We start from the raw sequence: 5,876 nt of genomic DNA on the forward strand, positions 1-5,876 counted from the left end.
CTAAACATATGATAGCAAAGGGCCTTTTCACTTTCCATGGACAGCGATGTGTGTAGGACAGCCATCCTGTGGCGTGGTGGAGAGGACCGAAGTAAGCTAAATCTGTTGCATGGACTCTCTGCTTTGGGTATTTTCCATTGGAGCCAACAGTAAAAATTACAGAGAACAACCTGAAATCAGCTTCCATTTTAGTGATTCCTGTGGGGGAAAATCCAGTCCCAAGCCACCTGTTTTCCAAAAACACCTCTCCCACCTTGAGCAAACACTAGCTAATCCCAACAGGACAGCACACGCTGTATATACACGGCAGCAGAGGTGAAAAAATGGGATGTTTAATATTCCCCTCTACCTTCAGCAGTAAGCACATCAGCGAATTTTTCAAAACTGCTTCTTTGTGAATATGCATGAAATGCTTGTAGCAATGTGGAGCAAGATCCTCTTTCAATGAGTAGCCCATTTTTCACACACAACAGAAAAAAACCAGCATTATTTTTCTCAAATAGCCAAACACATGCCATTGTCTTTTACATTCAGAGTGTATTGCCAAACACCAAACTTCGAAATCCTTACATTCAGATAGCTCTATTGTAGTTCCAGTACCATTTGAGGATTTATTTATTTGTGGTCATAGGTCCTAAGAGCAAAATGGTAATCCAGTGAAGCAAGTATTAATCCAGACCTAAAAAGGCCAGATAATAGTATAGAGAATGCAACTTTGTATGTGTTTTTGTTTGTTTGTGTTTTTTTTCTTTGTTTGTTTTTGTTTTGTTGTTTTTCCCCAGAACTTTTATTTTCAGGTTTCACATAACTGTGTCCCTCTCTCCATCCACACGGACCAGGCACTGGCCCTGGGGCCCTCACCCACTGACCCCCAAAATAACAGCCTCAGCCAAAGCCACGGTAGGGAGAGGCACTGGCTCAGACTGTCATATCACCCATCTTCATGTGACATTCGGAAATTCATGAGTTAGATGACACCATTTGTTTGTAAGATGTCATATGTTCGCAGCTCCTTCGGCTTTTTGCTGTTTCCAGACACAAGACTAGAGCTGTTCTAAAGGTGTCCTAAATTATGCCCTGCATAAGCTGTAATCATTGTCACAAAGGTGAGTGACACAATCATAGCTAACTTGATGTTGCTTCAAGAAATATGTTTTATTAGCTGGATAGTATCAACAGCTCTGTTCCAGGCATGTGTTGGGGTTAGAAACTTCATTCTGTGATTTATAACAGTCATTACTTCTAAAGCAAATAGTTGCCTAGATACATAAGAAAAAGAATCACATATCCATCGCGGTGCAATTATCTATTTTGCCTAAAGGATTTTTACTTCATGGTACTTTTCTTGCCCCTCCCCAGGAGTTCTCTGCTTAGGATTCCACACGTGGCTTGTTCCTCACACATGGTTATCCTGGGCACTGCTGGCTCCACAGCTCAGGTTTTTCTTTCTTACTGTTCCTGCTGCTGTAAAAATGGTTTGTTTTTTTGTTTGTTTGTTTGTTTATTGTTGCTGCTGTTATTTTAAATTAACATTGCATAAGAAAATTTGTCACCAAAATTAAGAATCTTAGACCTAACATCTTCTGCATAACTTACTGCTGAACTCCCTGAAGCTTTCTCCTTTTCCTACAATTGTGATTTGAAATCAATCCTTACACCAAAGGCCCTTTCCTTCCTAAATCCTGGTGTTGAATTCTCGAAGAATTGCCTCCTGGTGTCTTAATGTCTGCGACTTTTGTTGTTTTTTCTTCAGCCTCAAAGCAATCTGTCCATCCCTGAGGAAGAGGCCAACACCAAAGCAAATATAAGTAACCAGGTACCTTCACTGTGCTTCTGTCTTTCTCTCCGTGCGCCTTCTCATCGCCCTGTCATACAAAAAGAACAATATCCATAAGCTCCACAGAAGATAAAGGTAATGGCTTGGATGGTTTTCCCTTTATCTCAAGAATTTCTGGTAAGGAATGAGAGCTCAGAAGAATGAACTCTACGGGTTTTTTTAAAAGTTTACCAAAAAAAAAAAAAAAAAAACTGGTAGGACACGTGACTGTTAACAACCTCTAATTTCACTCCCAGGAATCCCACCAGGGAACATAGGAGGAACGCACACATAGTATAAGGGGCCTTTAAATGTTTCACTTGACATTCGTGCGGTGGAGTACACAGCCTTGATTTTTGGCTGGAATGGACATAATGAGGGCAACGAGCGGTGTCCTTTCAGAAACCATCTCAGAAACTGTGGAAAATGACTTGCTGGAAACACTTCAGCCATTGTACTTTATCATACAGAGAGGTGTTCATGTGATTTTTAAATTCCGTTTCACTTCATCTGTCATCCCTGAAAGCTGCCCTGAGTTTTTTCTGCCTCCCAGCAGGGTGATGCTTGCTGTTCGCTTTACAGGGCTGAGCACCAGCCTGGCACTCACCAGCACTGGGACAGGCACTGGGGATGCCAACCCATTGTATGGTGTCTCTGTGTCGGAGGGAGAAAGGAGCACTGGGGATCTCAAAAGCAAATACTGACCTGAATTGCAGAGTGGGGAAGAGGAGGAAAAAGCAGAGCCAGCAAATGGAGCCATTGCCCTGAAAACAATGCGCAGCTTGACCATGGGGTGCCCACACTGTGCCCACGTGTGGCAGCAGCCAGGCTGCGATCACTGCAGGGGGACACGTCCATTCTGTCACCGAGAGAGCTGCTCTCATACCTAACACACGCTGCCCAGCTGGAGCCCCAGGGGAGCTGGTGTCACCGAGCTGGGGCAAAACAAGTCTCAGGATGGACTCTCAGGTCCTGACAAAGCCTCCCAGGTCTCATTTGTAAGAGACTTCCACATCTGCAGAAATGCAGTTATACCTTTGCAATCTTGTGTGGCCTCCCAAATAATTCAGTTTCTCAGAAGGACACTGCACTAAATTACAATGACCAGGCAAACTGAATTAGGGACAGACGTTTTTCAAAAGAATATTTTGGCATGGTTATTTAAACTTGGTTATTCGCTTGTTAAGAAAGATGTCCTGTCACTTTGCATTTTGCAGAGAACAAATATCCCACCACTGTTTCTTCTACCCAAATGGTGAAATGTGACGTGGCACTTATAAAGAAAAATGGGGGCCATGTCCCACCGCTTTTGGGGCAGAAAAAGGGAAAGGGACGTGGTGTTAGCCACAGAGAGATGGCAAAGGGCGTCTGTTATGTGTGCATACACTCCCACAGGGTCTGGATGTCTGCAAACGTTGCCCTGATCACTCAGACCTGGCACTTTACAGACAACTCTGATTTTGGCACATCCAATGTCCATCCTGCTTTGCACCTGAATATGCAGGTGAGAATCAAGTTCAGCAAGGCAGATTGAAACCAGGCAGGGAGGTTACACACAGGGCTATGCACAAGTTGCTTATACAGGGCTCAGCCAATCCAGAAATCCCCACAAAACATTATAAAAAGCCTTTCCCTGCTTCTTCTGCTCCCCCTTGCTGCACTGCATCGCTCCTTGCAGATGCTGATGCTTTTTATTCCTGCCTCGTGCTTGCTGGAGTGACCTGCTCCCTTTGTTAAACATCAGGCAAATTGCTGGCAATTTGTATTAAATTTCTGAAAGTCTCTCTTTTGTTTCAGAGATCTTTCACTTACTAAATCAGAAAACATTTTAAACATTCCTCTTTGGTAAATCCTGTATCTCATCCAGGAGACCAGAAGTGTTTACTGCTGCCGCTCCAGCGTTCAGCTCCTCTAGTGGTGGCCTGATGCCTCCCGACCCTTTTCGGTCCCATTTTGCTTCTGGGTCTGGGGTTCTTGGTGGCCGGTAAACAGAAGTGGGAATGGCTGGTGATGGATGTGTTCACAGAAGCTGACACTTACTTCTTTTCCAGATAGCAAATCATCGTTGGGAAGCACGCACACATCCCCGCTCTGGTGTCAGCAGGACAGCTGAAATGGGGAAAGCTTCACGGCAGCACACCATGGGAAGCAGGTGCATGATTAAACTCTCTGAGCACAGGCACCACTGCAATACTTGGGGGATGGAGCCCAACACGAGGTAACCACCGTGCTTCTGAACTTGAAGCGTTCAAGTTGGTTGCAAGTTCTGTGGAAACGCACAAAATTAGTTTCAAATGTAAATGCAAGTTGGGATGGGATGTGACCTTCAGCCATGCCTGTCCTAGCAGCACTTGGACAAGTCACACACACTGGCATGTTGTGCACAAAATCTTCTAAAAGACTAGGCACAAATCCACAGGAAAAAAATGCAGAGGAAAAAGCACCCCTTCAGCCCAGCCTCTTGCTGGGAGCGAACTGGGGCACTGAGGCACTTCTAACACACCGCAACGTGCAGGAGAGCTCCAGGAGACTGGCTGCAGACACGTCTGAAACATACATGAATTACAGCAATTAAATAAAGGAAATAAAAATATTGATTTTGTTTTGTTTTGATCAGAAGCAATGGTTAGTTAGGAACTATTGATTTCGCTTCAATAAGAATTACATGCTTTTTATTGAAATGTTAATGCCTAAGTAGTCAAATGTTAATATTTTAGTAATCTTTACATGTGTTCCTACCTCCTCTGTGTTTCTTGCAATCTACATTACTATCCATTTGGCCTCTTATTTTTTTATTACTTATCCTAAACACAAATTGTGCTGAAAAATCACCAGTAATTCACATAAAATATAGAGCTGTTACTTTTCTTTTCTTAAAAGAAGCATAATAATTGCAAACTGCAACTACTGGAGCTGAAAATAACTCTCCAGACTGTTGCACATGCAGAATTAGATTAAAATGAGTTCATTTTTTTAAATGACCTGATAATTTGTAGGAGAAAAAAAAAAGTATCTAACAATTTTCATCAGTAGAGAACGCCACAGTCCTTAAAGCTATGGAGGAGTGCCGCCCTGAATGCAGATGAGGCACACACAGCCTGTATTGGCCAGACTAACCCAACACAACGAGAGGGCTGCAGACCATGTTGAAATAACCACAGGTCTGTTCTCCTGGGGGAGAAAATAAAAAATTAAAAATAAATAAAAAAAATAAAAGAAGGAGGGAAAAAAAAGCAGCAGAGAGGCAGGAGTGAGGCAGCTTGCACCACTTAGTGGAGAAGAAATTCTAGGCAACTTGTCTCAAAGCATAAGGAGAAAATAACAAGTGATGGAAGTTGCAAGCCGAGGTCAGTCTGTCTTTCTCTCTCACCTCTGTGCTCATTTTCTGCAGCCTTGCAAACATCACAGCAGCCCATGTGTGGCAGGAGCAGAAGAGGGAAAGGTTTTCAGGTCACTGGTTTGTTTTGACCAGGGGAGCAAATATGACCACGCGTTGAATTTGTTGGCCAGCACCATCACGTTTCACTTAACCAGCATCCTCAGAGCTCCTGCAGGTGCCATGAGAAATCCACGGGCAGCTGCAGGACAGAGCTCGCGCTTGCACAGCCCCTGTAAAGCACAAACAAGATCACACGGGTCATCGGCACGTGTACAAATGTCCCCATTACACGAGGAGTATCAAATCACTCAGACCTCAGAAGACCTTACGGGAATGCACCAGTCCCAAGAAAGCCGGCTTTATGACTCATTAACGGCTTGACAGTTCTGGAGCTCCTGGTAGCCACACCACTGGTTTGAGCAAACCTCCTAAAAGCAGCTCAGGCCAGGCTGCTGAGAGGAAAGCCTCGCCTTACTGAGCCAAGAACTTCCTCGTTTCCTGGAGCTGGTTTAGAAGCCAAATCCAGAATGAGAGGACAGGGTGTTAAAGCCTCTGCTTCCAGGGATTACTACAATGAATTACTGTTGCAGCCAGGTACAACTGTTTGCAATATTTAATTCTGGCTAATTTTACTGGTAACCTGTAATATTGACAATATTACTGAAATCCCCTTGAGTGGGC

General features: G+C 43.9%; 1 long non-coding RNA gene across 2 annotated transcripts in view; it reads right to left on the reverse strand.

Moving 5' to 3' along the window:
• Nucleotides 1-1,136: 1,136 nt before the first annotated feature.
• Nucleotides 1,137-5,876, reverse strand: part of LOC137862637 (uncharacterized) — a 16,404-nt gene continuing 11,664 nt past the window's right edge. Inside the window, exons 1-2 of one of the 2 annotated variants that reach the window (XR_011100443.1) lie at nucleotides 5,187-5,704; nucleotides 1,137-4,362 (exon numbers count right to left, since the gene is read on the reverse strand). This is a non-coding gene — a long non-coding RNA (uncharacterized lncRNA). Of the gene's footprint in view, nucleotides 4,363-5,186; nucleotides 5,705-5,876 lie in introns of those variants that run through there. The other variant, XR_011100444.1, reaches the window with a different exon arrangement.

Source organism: Anas acuta, chromosome 11 (assembly GCF_963932015.1).
Source record: "Anas acuta chromosome 11, bAnaAcu1.1, whole genome shotgun sequence".
Lineage (NCBI taxonomy): Eukaryota > Metazoa > Chordata > Aves > Anseriformes > Anatidae > Anas > Anas acuta.